The sequence below is a fragment of the Maylandia zebra genome, linkage group LG3 (assembly GCF_041146795.1).
Source record: "Maylandia zebra isolate NMK-2024a linkage group LG3, Mzebra_GT3a, whole genome shotgun sequence".
Taxonomy (NCBI): domain Eukaryota; kingdom Metazoa; phylum Chordata; class Actinopteri; order Cichliformes; family Cichlidae; genus Maylandia; species Maylandia zebra.
In genome coordinates this window covers 20570162-20585023 of record NC_135169.1, presented here as the reverse complement: position 1 = coordinate 20585023, position 14862 = coordinate 20570162, and the positions used below count along the sequence as shown (strand labels likewise).

General features: G+C 40.7%; 1 long non-coding RNA gene across 1 annotated transcript; it reads right to left on the bottom strand.

The window, feature by feature from the left end:
• Positions 1-5867: 5867 nt before the first annotated feature.
• On the bottom strand, positions 5868-13392 carry LOC143415593 (uncharacterized). Its single transcript, XR_013096023.1, has 2 exons — positions 6824-13392; positions 5868-6739 (listed from the first exon to the last, which is right to left on the bottom strand). It is a non-coding gene; the product is annotated as an uncharacterized LOC143415593 (long non-coding RNA).
• Between the last annotated feature and the right edge of the window lie 1470 nt (positions 13393-14862).

Here is a 14862-nt window from a genome sequence, read left to right as displayed (position 1 = left end):
TCTGATTGTATTTACTGACCATTTTAGAGATTTACAATCAATAACTGGGAAACAGGAAGCATTTCACACTCTGCTACCGATGAGTCTCATGGTGCTTTCACCACAAGTTTTTTAATAAAAATAATAAAAATCTACAAAAACACACGAACATAATTTATTAGTACAGTAAAATCCTAAAAATTCAGTTAAATTTCTAAAAAACAAGAAGTGTTCATCCAGGAACCTTTAAATGGTCTTCAGATCCCCAGGCCTGCATAAAGCACCATGACGCAACTGCTGTTGTGTTCATTTGCTTATTAAAAAATTGAATTAAATTGATTAATGATTATTAAATAAACAATTATTATGCGGTCAGCACGGTGGCATGGTGGTTAGCACTGTTGCTGCACAGCAAAAAAGTCCTGAGTTCAATTCCACCATCAGGCCGGGTGCTTTCTGTGTGGAGTTTGCATGTTCTCCCCGTGTTTGTGCAGGTTCTCCCCGGATACTCCGGCTTCCTCCCACAGTCCAAAAACATGCAATAGGGGGGGATAGGTTAATTGGTCAATCTAAATTGCCCATAGGTGTGAATCTGTGAGTGAATGTTTGTCTGTGTCTCTATGTGTTAGCCTGTCTCTTGCCCTATGACAGCTGGGATAGGCTCCAGTGCCCACTGCGACCCTGGAAAGGAGAAGCGGATGGATGGATAATTATTATGCTCTTCTCACATAATGTCTCAAACTGGTTACATTCATAAAATACTTGGCAGGTATTTTGTCTTTCTACAGCTGAACCATGACTCTTCAGAGTCCAGACCATATGCACTCAGCTGCTCTGTGCTGGACTTTATCTTTTTATCAATCATGGAGACCCTGCTGACTTCATTAGTTTGTTAGTTGTTGATAGAAATTCCACAATATGTGGTTTATATTGTCTGGTGTGATTTTCTTTTCCCTCTTTGTAACAGTGCAGCCCTTAGCGGCTGGAAACACAGTGAGACAGACCAAGGCAAGTGTAGTGGAACAAAGTATTTATTTGCTATATGGCTCTCCTTAAAACAATTAACTTGTCGAGCTTCTTCACAGCACAAAAATCCATCCTCTAATGACAACTGGCAGCCTTAAATATGTTCAGCTGTCACAGACTTAACCATTATTCCACTCTCAGGTAATTCTTAAATCCCAACCTTCCACCACAGTATACAATATATCAATAAGAATAAATAAATACATAAATACATCTTCACATTTACATATTAATAAATATTTCACACTTTAATGTTACACAAAACCCAATATTATAAAAACCCAGAAACCCAAGCACAAAAAGATTCACCACACTCTCTTTACCAATGGTCTCTCCCGGAACCTTTAAATGGTGTCTGGACCCCCGGGGAAGCATTTGCCCAAACACCTTGAAGAGGACACAGGCAAGAAAGGTGAGTAATCATTAACTTACAAACACTTATTTGCACCACTTTTATCCCTAGATTTCACACACACACATTTGCATTAGTTTTCCTTACTGGTCAGTAGTGATGGGCAGATGAAGCCCCATGAAGCACTGAAGCTTTTCACCCCAACGCGAAGCTTCATGAAGCTTCATTTGCTCTAGCAGGACACCTACTGGACGTAAAAATAATAGCTGGCATGAATTTGAAGAGTGTGGCATTTTGCACACAGCCTGTAAATGTCAACAACAAAAGGAGTGTGTAAAACATGTATATTGTAGTGATGGCAGTATACTGTGTATATTTATAGTGGCAGTATGGGAAATGAGTATTTGGAAATGCTTGAAATGGAAATGATCATTTACTGTGAGGTGAGGTGTGGTTGGGGTGTGGACAGTGGTTGTGCTTTTGTAACGTTGAGGTATAGACAGCTACACACTGAGGCATCAGTCCTGCCTGTTCACATTTTATTCTGTAAAAACTAAATTTTCACTGCTTTTATGACATTTTAGTGGGGAGAACATAGCTAGGATTTAATGATTTAACAAATCTTTTAAATCCTTTGTCCTCCACAATGCTAAATGGCTGGGAGTCCTCAATCACCATGCTGACCAGGTCTTCATCTATTTGAGATTGTTCTCCTGAGGAAAGACAATAAAGACGAAGCACAAATATAAATATCACACACGTAACTTATAACAGCTGTATAATATTGTTATATCATTTAGTAACATTACTGCATGCTATATTATCATGGCATTTGATGGCTCACCTGGTCTTGCTCCACAATCGGTGTCCCCCTTATTCTCATGCAAAGCTCTGTAGTGCCTAAGCATGGATGAGGTGTTGCTGTTATATCCCAGCTCCCTGGCACATTGCAAACACTTCACCTTGTACAAAAGTCAAGACAGCTCAACATAAATTGTATTGCACCATCAGTATCATGAAAATACATCTTCTGTAGAAATGTACATACCTTGTTGGGAGGAATAAGATCAAAATGTTCCCACACAGGGGAGGACATCCTCCTCTTCTTAGCTGGCTCCATTCTCTCCTGACTTTCCTCACTCTCATAAACCTCCAAACGGTCTCCAAACTCTCACTAACCGCAACTCTCCATCAAACACCCACATTTTTGAATGAAGTCTGAGGGGTTTATATCGCTGTCATATCTCGCGGCAAAGTTCGAACCACTTCATGAACCAGTCACGTGGTACAGCCGGGCAGCGAGGCTTCGGACGTCATCATTTTCAGCTCCTCCCATAAATGAAGCAAGCCTCGATACGCGCTTCGCGGAAACGCCCCCTCCATTACTCGACACACGCTCCGAAGCCTCGATACAGAACGTCACATCACTACTTATTGGTAAACCTTAATCACAATCTCAATCACCATTCTTCTCTCCTGACAGACAACCACCACATTCCTTGATGAGGAGCAGCTGTGCAGGATCTGAAACAAGGCCACCAACTGATTTTAAAATTCCCAATAAATAGTCAATAAATATTTAAACTTCTTGTGTGCAAATCCATGCTTAAAGTGCAATGCTCATAAAGTGCTTGATAAGGTGCTTTTAATAAAGTGAAAGGTGTGCTCTAAAGTGCTATACAGACAATACAATATAAATAAATGCAGTAAGGGAGTCCTCTTCCTTACACTCTTAATGAAAACTTCTTGACTTGTGGATTTATTTGTGGTTTTGTCTGTTTGTCTTTGCTAATGCAAAGAGAAAATTAGTGTTGAAATATATGTAGACCTGTAGAAATTTACTCGTTCGTGTAGAAAAACAGTCAAATGAAACATTCTGGACTTTTACCATTTAAAAAGGGGAAAAACCTTTATCCTGTAGATGTGAGAGCAGTCTGATGAAAACACACTTTTGTCTTTTAATTGTTTAAGCCTAAACAACAAAGGGAGAGAGAAAAATGATTAATAGATCGATAGTTGTGACCAGTTTATGAGCTGCTGATCTGCACATAAAATCATTTCATCATTTGATTGTTTTTCCATGTACCATCTATATTTACGGATGGATGTTAATAAGGTTTTATTGATGTTGGTTTGGTTTACAAAGGTGGAAAGTTAACATAGTACAAATACTTAAGTAGATTTTTCACATATGTTTACTTCACTTGAGTATTTATTTTTAGTTTTACTCCCTACATTATTAAACTGTGTATAAATATCTGTGCTTTCTACTCCTTACATTTCCAAAGCAGACTTGTTCCTTTAAGTTCATCTAGTGTTTATACTCAGGGATTAAAGTGGGCTGGAGTTATGGTTGTGGTACTTCAGAGTAGCTAGTGTGTTGTTGTGTCCGGGGAAAACAGGTTAGTTTGCATTCATGTGGTGAATTCACTATAAAACACTGTTGGACTGCTTATGGTTACATCAAGTGTGGCAGAAATGAATGTGCATTTAAGATAATGATGCTTAGATTATTTAACTGAATTGAAACTTTATTCTAGCTGTATACTGTCTAGTGTGAAGCCGCATAGTGTGAGTGTAGGGGATGGACATCAGATATGATAGCTGGTGAAACTGCGTACATGTTGTTAAGTTCAGTTGTGTAAATCCACAAAGAGCAGCAGGTCAGCTGATTGCAGCCTTTACACTAAGAAAACTTTATGAAGCTTACATCAGAAATTATTGTGGGCCATCATTTTTTCCCTACACTGAGCGCCATTACTAATTTTAGAGTTCCTCCACCACTTCAACCCCTGACTGCGCATTTTCCTGTTTAGAGGCAAAGTCACCCTCTACAAAGTAGGCAACAGGAAACAGTTATTGTTTTGAAATCTTTCAAATCAAAATAAGCACATTCATTAGAATTAGAATTTAGATTAGAATAATATTTGTATTCTTGTGCACTGATAATATTTTCTGATTATATTCTTATATTAATATAGCACAAGCTTTAGTTACCTTGTAACCTGTAAACTGTACTTTTTCACTTTTACTCAAAGAAGTTGTTTCAGTGCTTTTACTGGAGAATATTTTTTAAAAACACGGGTATCTGTACTTCTACTTAAGTAAAGAACGTCTGTACTTTTGCCCCCTCTGATGGTGTGTGTAACTCATTACTATCATCTTCACATCATGGGGTGTTTTTGGGGGGGAAACCAAGAATCCAGCTCTCTGTGAAAACAACAGGAAATGAGCAGATACACTGTCAGAGTGGGGTACAGATACTGAGTTTTATTTAGAGGCAGTGCCTGTGTGGTTATGACTGAATATGTACTGTTAACAGTAATTTTGGGGAAACTCCAGAACTGACACCCTGTTATGGAACCATAAGTCATAACAAGATGATGAGCTTTGGTACTGTAGTGAGGACAGTATGCACATGTTCAGATGCTGTGTAGGTGTTCAAGTCTCTGATTTTGATTTATCCAGAAAAAAAGATTCTGCTGTCGGAAGATTATGTCAACTGTATTTGATTTGGGAGGATTGCCAAAGTGGGAGACTTTGGCAATCCTCTCCAAAGTCTCCCACTGCCCATCTTAATGTGACCAGAGGTACAAAACAACAGAGATGCTTCTGTGTGCACAGGTGCTCAAGTGTGAACTCAGAGCAACAATTAAAACAAACACACTCCAGATGAACCTGCTGTGATTCATGCAGATGAGTCAGGATGTTTTTTATGGTGTTTTTATTCTCCCTGTTTTTCCGTTACAGCTCCCTTTATTATGTGTTAGCTGCTTAAGTGCTGGTGTCCAGATTCTTTCTGCGATTCTCCTTTAGTTAAACAAGCACGTCTAATGTTTCTGCTATTGGTGATGTGTTTTAGCAGGACAGAAAAAAAAGGTCATTACTTCTGTTAAATCTCTTCGATTTTGTTCCTCATTTTCATATTTTCTGCTTGGCTGCAGAAGCTGAAAGCGAAACAGTCACTGTGTGCCTGCACTAATGTTTCCCTGTGATGCTTGCAGTGGTGTTTTTGTGGACTTTTATGGTTTTACAGCTTTACAGCCTATCAACACGACTGATTAGAGAGGGATTGTAGATGGTGAGGTATTTAGTGAAGACCTTACATGTTGTTTCAGTAACAATTAAATTCACCCTGATTATTTTCATCTTGTTTTTACTGCAGCTGTAACATTTGTAAAACGACACTGAGAGAGAGCCTGTTTCTGCATCTTTGTGCTGCTCTTACAGGAGTTAAATGTTCAGATGATGATTCCAGCTGTTCTTCAACCTGCAGAAACCATCATAAAGCTACTAGATCTGGATTAGAACAAACCAGTGTTTTTAATATCAGTTTAGTCAAGTTTATTGTTTCTGCCCAGGGTTCAGGTACAGAAATGGTCATCTCAGAGATGACAGTATCTCAAACTAGCAACGTCAAAACAGAACAATAAAATAAATACATGCACATCTATGCAAAATGTTACGTCTGGTTCAGTTTGGGTAAGAAGGAAAAACAGCCGAGTCCGTGTAGGTGACAAACATAGTGATTTTATTACATGCTTCTAAGACAGAAGCATGGGAAGACAAGCGTACAGCCACAGATCTCCAAAGAGTGGACAGCTCCCCGTCCTTATGTAACCCATGATGACATCACACAGTTAGACCTTACTGGAAATGATAACAGTCTCCCCATAGTCCAAAGTTCTCCTTATACAAACATCAGATGATACTTTAGAGAAAACCAAGTGTGTGACATGTCATGTTGTGCAGTTCGGTGAGCCTGTGTGTCCAACTAGAGAATGTCCTGACATGACCTCCCTGTGTAAATAAGGGTGAACGTGCGTGTTTACATAACTCTCTATGTGCATGTTCTGATGTAGGCCTGCAAATGAATTAGAACAAGGTCCTGCTAGACCCTCCAGTTATGGACGGTGAATACAATGCTGTGGATACCATTTGAAACTTGATTACAATGATGATAACCTGCATACATTAATCTTTACTCAGATTACCATAGATATAAAACAAAGATTATACTGTCATCAGATTCCACAATGGTAAATGATTAATGATTGATACTTCTAATTATAACTGTGATCATAAGAATACAAAATAAAATATCTCCTGGTCACATTCCTCCTCTTTGGGCTGGCTTGCCAGCCCAACTCACACCAGGATTTGTCTCCAAACCAAACAAACACGTTATGACACTTATCAACCCCAACACCTCCGTTGTTTTCCAATTATCCCACAACCCAGCTGTTCTTTTAGCTTCAGACTCGAGTTTCAGCCTGTCACGCTTCAGGCCCCTTTACCACCTCCTCTTGGAGTGAAGAAACGCCCTCGGATTCTTCTTTCTTCGACTTCCGGGGTAGACCACCCTTCAGTCGTTACACAGATCTAGGGATTATTCAAACAAAGATCTGTGTGTTTGATGTCCGTTGTCACCGCCGTGTCCCCCTTTTTGCCAAAAGCCTCTCGAACCTCGTTGGTCTCTGGTGTTCCTAGTTTTCGCCAACCCCTTCCTGGTTATCGCTGTGGTTATGGGATCCATCTTCTCAAGGAGCCCCAAGGCCATGACACTTGACCCCAGTTGCTGTGAAGGGTCCCCATATCTCCGTGTCCCCGTCTGGTGTCTGTTCCCTTCTCTGCAAGAGACAGAAAGCCAACACCTCTCCTGCGCTGGCTCTCCTAACCTAATGTTGTTGACTTTGTTTATTCCAATCCTATGCTATGCCTATGTGTGTAAGCGTGCATGCACTTAACCCTCTGCACGTGAAGTCAATAGCTCCAATATATCAATCCGATCCGTTGTTGGATGAAGCTTTTGACCTTCACAGACTAAGTGCCAGCTCCTTATAAGCACATTTGCAATGTGTGTATAAAAATGAACAACAGACCTCAAACAAATTGGGCATTCTTAATTCTAACTTGAGTGTAGTACTCAGTTTCTGATCATCTAATTATGCTTCTCACTGGTCCCCTAAATTGTCTAAAAACCTTTAATTTTGCCATACCTAAATCATTAAAACACAAACCAAATCATAGACCCCCTATATAGCTTTTGCCTTTATGAGCACACTTCAATAATGAGCAACAACCTGCAATCTGTACCAAAAATCTTCATGGTCACACCTGCAATTAAAGATCAGATGCATTTTATACCTGTTTTAATTCTTCCTTATATAGAACCTCCTCAGTTTCAGGTTAGTTGCGATTAATCTCAATTAATCGTTCTAGTTGTATTTTGCAATTCAGCTAAAAAGCAAACCTGTTAAAGCAAACAGCTTATTTACAACCACCTGCAAATCATAAGAGTAATAAAAGATTCAGCCCAACAGACAAGTATCATGTTCAGGTTTCTCCAATCATTAAATCACTATTATTGCCGCAATTTGCTTTATTCACCCTTTGGCAATATTACTCCGAGAGAGAGAGAGAGAGAGAGAGAGAGAGAGAGAGAGAGAGAGAGCCCCTAATGGCCAGTTAGTGGGCTCTAGGTTAAACTGTCCCCAAATTAGTTATTTGTTATTATTACTTGTTTTCATGTCACTTGTCTGTTTTCTACTGCACCCTTCTCACCAAAGCAAAGCAAACATTAGCAGCATATTGACCGTAGTCAGCCATCCACATCCCATAGATGCTATAAAAACATTTCCTGTAAAAGAATCACACATAAATTCATCCACCCTCTTGTTCTATCTCGGTGGAGGTTAACCTTAAGTCGTAGTCAAGTCTTGTCAGCTTTTACCAGTCAGTCCGTTTGTTTTATTTCCAGTCTTTCATCCATTCATTCATTCATCCATTTTTCTTTCTTTGCTGATAGTGGAAACCATCGCCGCATTTAGATTTCCGCCCTCAGCAAAATGACGTCATTTCAAAAGAAAAAGAAGAACTTGAGATCGGATTACCTCGCTGAATCCTTTTTTGGGCAGGGACTCTCATTTTCTAATTGTCCCCATATAAGTGGCTTTCTCCTGTGCCCATTTTAATGTGGAGAAACTCACTTGCAACAATTTTCTCGCCGACGTGTAATGCTTGTAATTTCCGATGTGCAGATCTGCTTAAAGAAAAGATTCACAAACAAAAATCAGTGCACTGTTCAAAATATAAAACAAAATAAAATGAAAGATAACAAAAACAAAAATGCAGACGCCCGGGTCTTAGGACTTGTCACTGAATATTCCTCCCATCAATAAAAATACCCACCTAAACCTACACAGAGTCAAATCAACACCACCTCAACCTTTTCCCATTCCTAAACCTATATGTTTTGCATTCGTGAAACAAAATAGAACCGTTTCCATATTAAGTAATTTGAGCTCTTGAAATGTTTTAATTCTCTTAATTCTGCCAGTTTATTTCAACACTTATTCAATGACTTTTATTCAACTGCTACTTGGTCACTCAAATCTTAGCTGTTCAAATTGCCTAGAGTTCAACAAAGTCTAGATCCCCGTTATCATGAAACTTGAACGGGTGTACGATGATTTACTTACAGTGATTTAGAATCATCACTCAACCTAGCTCTACTACTGGCACTGCGTGACTTTTCTCACACTGGAAACCAGAATTTAGTACAGAACTTTAATACCTCAGGCAATCGGGGTCAAGGGCTGCCCCCCCTTTCTCTTCTTCTTTGTCCGTGTGTTCCTCCTTCTATTCAATCTCCATCACCATGATGTGGCGCTCTGAAATAAGACTCACACTGTTAATTCATCGTTTTCATTCTGCACCACTGCTCAGGCTGTTTTCTTTTCTTTTTAGTGTACAGTAAACAATTGAGTCGAGGCCTTAAGCCCCAGATATCTCGCACGGGCATCGTTTTCATAACCAAACCGCTCCGGACTCTGCTCCCCAAACCACACAAATGCCCTCTGGGCTTATTATTGTAACAGATTCTGTATTTGGATTTGTTGTGTGCAGCATTGAGCCTTTGTTAATAAAGCATTCTTCATTGCAGCAGCTGGAGCATTGTGTGTCACTTCTTAGTGAATTGAATCAACATTTTGATTTTGGTGCATGGGTGTGTATCAGTTTTCACTCACTCAACGAGTGCATAAGTGTTCATGTGTGTGTTTCTCTTCATTCTAAGTCGGCGGATGCAGAAGTGTGTGTTTGTGTGTTTGTATTCATCACCTTCCTGCTCTGTTGTTTGGGTAAACCAGCGGCCTGACGCATGCCCTGGGGTCCTCCCCTCCTCTTTGGGTCTGTTTTCATCCGTTGTTGCAGCTGCCTGCATCTTCTCCTTGTAACTTGACCCTTTTGCTTCTGTAGCTCTTTCAGGGTTTACTCCTGCTGTTGGAACTTTGCGTCAAGTCTGACGACCTCCTGCTCCAGCAAGCTTCCGCCTGATTACAAGTCCTGTACGTGAAACTCCAAGTCTGACTGATGAGTTCAATTAGCAGCCAGCTCCTCCGGAGCCATGCTCAGTTTCTGCTCTGATGCCTTGAGCTCTTACTGAGGACAAAAACCTCAGAGTCTTTTCCTTCCACGTCAGATCGGAGTCTATTTATGTTGTCCTTACTTTGCTCCACGGCCTTCTGCAGCTCTGCTGTTCGGCTCTTCTCAGAGGTCAGCATTCTTTTGCTCACCCTCCCTTTTCCTCCGGGCTTAATGCGCGTCTCGTCACAGCTCTGTCAGCTGAAGCTTTAGCGTTCTCCATCTCCGCTGCATGAGATTGTTTTCTGCAGCACTGTTGACATCCTCAAGTTGTTGTTATGAGTCCAGCTGGTGTGGCCTTCAGGGGTCAAAGGGTCAAAGATGGTCGCGGAGAGGGCAACGATGGTAGAGGGGAGGGTAGGAGTCCAGGTCAGCTTCGGCTTTCAGAAAAAACAAAAACAAAACAAAACAGGCGAACAGGAAAATGATGTTGTGCTGGCTGTGCTGTGTTGGCTGTGTTATCCCGAGAGGGGAGAAACAACGAGATCTCCCTTCCCCCCTTTTTTTTTTTGTTTTTTCCCACCATATAATCAACTCATAACCCCCCAAGTTGACAGGACAACACAGGTACGTGTTAAAATTCTTAAGATCCTGTTTAGAAACCTAAAAAGGAATTTTCTACCATTCAGTAGTCCTTTGTCTTAAACACTCAACAAAAACATATCCCACTTTAACCACTAAATTTGTCATATCCTCACTTAATCATCAGACCAGTGTCTTTGTCTTTTAACGTTAAGTTGTCGTCCTGCAACCCAGAGAGTCTTTTGTCAGTAATGTATAAACTATATCATTTAAAAACAGGTGTATGTTAAGTGTCGCTACTTTAATCTTGCATGTACGTGCACATGTATGTAAGCTGTTTCTTCATTGCATGTATGGGTGCGTCTGTATATAGAATAAAATAGAATAGAATTCAACTTTATTGTCATTGCACATGCACAGGTACAGGGCAACGAAATGCAGTGTATGGGTTAATTTAACTTCTTCTCAAATGAGGCATTTCTCTAACACGCACATGTGTCTGTTCCTCGCACTTCTCATACCTTTCTCTGGTTGTGTGTGGTTTTATTTGTTTCAGTCATTTACCAGGAACATCTTTTCCTTTTTTCCATGTCTTCCGCCAGAGGTTAACACTGGTGAGATTCAGGGACACAGCACCCAGAGCAGTTCAGTGAGAAAAACCTGCCTAAAACTACATTCTCTCTTTTTTTTTTTTTTCTTTTTGTTTTCCGGGAGGGGTGGGGACAACTCTGGTGTCCAGCCGTGAATTTTTAGCCAAAGCTTGGCCTGTCTTCTGCTGCCGTACTCAGGTTTCCAGGTTAAGAAAAAACACCTGTATGAGGACACTAAACATACATTTAGTATTCGTATAAACATAACTGCCTAAATTATTGAACTTTTGAGGAGGGTTGATTTAACTCTTTACTAACTTTAAACCCCACAAGTAAAAATTTCATGTGTTCTTGACTGCAAACACAAAAACTGCTTGATGTTATTACTAATCATTTTCCTCCACAACACTCCAAATCATGTTCTCTCTTGTGTCCAGCAGGGGAATAAGGTGACCTCTACTCTCACTGCTTCCCCAGTCAGAGACAATATCTCACTCACACTTCCACACTTTATTGTTTTCCTTTTTTCTTGACTATTATTATTTCACAGAAAATCAACTGACCTACTTCTCCTCTTCTGTCATGCAGAAAGTCACACACACACAGCACTCGGCCCCCACCTTGTCTTTCTCTCACAGACACACCTACACACACACACACTCTAATCGTCCTTTCACAACAAAACTTCACAAACGTCCACTGCAACAGTTTTAAGCACGCAAAGCCAGCGAAAATTCACTCTCACATTCACTTCCCTAACAACTACAAAGTTTTCACATAGAAAAATAATCCAGACAATCTACCATGCACCGTTTTCCCTCCTTATACGAGAGGCTCAACCAACTTTTAAAAGCTTTATTTACACAACATCAAATGAAGCACAGATCTCTGCCTTTTCCAGGTAGAGAAGAAATACGACCCAACTAAAAAATCTCCCAGCAATCACACAAAGTTCTCAAATCAAATCGTTTTTTCACACTCTGGATCCACACAGAAGAAATTCAACAACACAAGACAGTTTATACAATTTACACTTTTAAATGCACACACACACACGGGTAATTTATATACAATATACACACGGGCCCGTATAAACACACCGCATGCCAGAACCACTTATCTCGTTTATTTCTCTAGCGGTGTTCCTATACTTTAGACTGATTTATAAGCATCTATAGCCCAGGGCCGCGCCCTTGCTGGTCAATTAACGTTTCAAGTACGCCGCCTTGAAAACGGTCACATTACTGAATTCTACTTAATTTATAACCGTTTCCCGCAGCTGGAAAGGAGCTCCACCTCTGGCGCTAGTATCAAACCCACGCCTTCAGCTATACTTAAAACTCACAAGGCAGCCACGTTAAAAGGTCACGGCCGGGTCCGCGACCCTGTCGATCAAAAAATGCAGTATAAGACAATCACCCATTGATTGTCTAGCCTTTTTTGACGGGAGTCCGAATCCCCGCGGAAGGCCAACTCCGGGCTAAAACCTAACCACGCGTCCGCGATTAGGGGTCAGTGCCACCTGCTGGACGAACTGCATTCCTAGGAGACCGCGTCTCCAGTCCTAAATAAATATACTTGTTTTAAAAGCCTCACGGTGAGCTCTCAGCCCCCCCGTTTAATTATCTGAAGCCCAAAACCGCGTTTTTGCTACCCAATTAAAACCAAATGCCCTACACTACCGATTGACTGGCTGGCATTCCCAGTCAACCCACATTTAAACCTCTTAAACCGTATTTATTTGTTTCCACACACCTTAAACCGTATTAACTTAAACACATAACCTCTTAACTCAACAGTTCACTCTCAAAATAAACAGCAATACATTTACTCAGTTCACTATTCCCTACCTTTAACACTAATTACCCCAAGATCACCATGGACCAACGCCAGAAGCCCATACTGAGTGAATATTATTTAATTAAATTTAGTTTTAACTTCCAATATAGCGCCTTTGGATAAAAATCAACAGGTGGCACTCACCTTTTCTTATGTCGCCTGGCGTCACTCAGATAGGCTGCTGGCCTCCGCCCCTGTTTGTCACCCACACGATAGCTGCAAGCTCCCCTCTCCCCCAACCGGAGTTTCGGCACCAAGTTGTTACGTCTGGTTCAGTTTGGGTAAGAAGGAAAAACAGCCGAGTCCGTGTAGGTGACAAACATAGTGATTTTATTACATGCTTCTAAGACAGAAGCATGGGAAGACAAGCGTACAGCCACAGATCTCCAAAGAGTGGACAGCTCCCCGTCCTTATGTAACCCATGATGACATCACACAGTTAGACCTTACTGGAAATGATAACAGTCTCCCCATAGTCCAAAGTTCTCCTTATACAAACATCAGATGATACTTTAGAGAAAACCAAGTGTGTGACATGTCATGTTGTGCAGTTCGGTGAGCCTGTGTGTCCAACTAGAGAATGTCCTGACATGACCTCCCTGTGTAAATAAGGGTGAACGTGCGTGTTTACATAACTCTCTATGTGCATGTTCTGATGTAGGCCTGGAAATGAATTAGAACAAGGTCCTGCTAGACCCTCCAGTTATGGACGGTGAATACAATGCTGTGGATACTGAAGGAAATTGCCTTCCCGGGTTTCCTCCGTGGCGTGAGCGATAAGCAGAGTTTTGTCCTTTCCTTCTAAGATTCCTAATTATTTAAAGTAACACTCAGGTATGCCGTTCAGCTGGGTTAGTTACAGCGCCGGGAGCAGCTTGGGAGAACAAGGAAACACAGACTGCTTCAGGTTGTCTTCCCAAATCAACTCAAAGGTTTATTTGATACACAGCAGTTTATATAGATGAAAAAAGGTTCGTGTGTCAGCTTTCCCAGTTCAAACCGGTACAGACCAAATAAGGAAACGTCTTCCTGCCTTGTGAGCAAAGTATCCCTTGTGTAGTTTATCAGTTCAGCTATAATTTATGATCATCCCAGCAAAATACACTCCTAGACATAAAATACAGAGTTCTTTCATCAGTGAATTCTGAAACAAACCACCTAGCCTTTAACGAGCCTTTTCCAGGAGATAAAGAAAAAGGGAGGATGGGAGTAAGGAAGTGGTCTCATCTCTGTGGTGTTTTCGACCTTCTGGTACCAGCCTGTGAGTCCTACACATTAATTCTTGGGTCACAGAGAAAGAGAAAAACAACTAGTAGATCGGCCTTATTGAGTAACAGTTTTCCTGTATAAAACAATATCCTGTAAATGCTTACCGTGGTATCAAAATACCTAACAGTTCCCCTCTTTTATTATTTTTAAAAATAATAACTCAAATAGAAAGGAAAAATCACAAATGTAATAACATAATATAAAAAGCAAATCATAAAATGTAATAGTTCACAACCTAATGTTCAATATACACATCAGGAACATCATTGATGACATCTGACACATAATCTGGGTCAATTTGTGCCAATTGCAAATACATTGAAGTAGCTGTACTAGTAGCTATACGGGTTATCATTGAACGTACACAGGGTACCACACAACAGACAATAATCATCAAAAACATGCTGCAACGGTTACAAAGGCTACAATTAGTTCCTTCCATCTTCCAAACATGTCCTGTAGCCACTTATGTAGCCACTGACCGTGACCTGTATTGGCAATTAGTTCTATCTGCAATGCTTCAAGTTTATTCATAGCTTGTGTGAATGAACCGTTAGAAGCGGTATTATTGGGAATGAAAGTACAGCATACATCAACGGTTACTAAACCACAGGTACCGGTCCAATTAACAGGTAAAGCTAATCTAAGGGTATTATTGCACAAACAATAAGCATGTGGGATTGGTCTGGTCAGGCGCGTGACCATGTGTGATTTAACTAACTCCCCCCAGTCAGTGTCATTTAATACACCGTCTGGGGGAACAATGATCGATTCTCTGCTCGAACTTGAACTGTGTGTGTGTTCCTCCAGATATGATACAACTTCAGCCATAGAGACAGCTAGCCATGTCTCATTACAGCG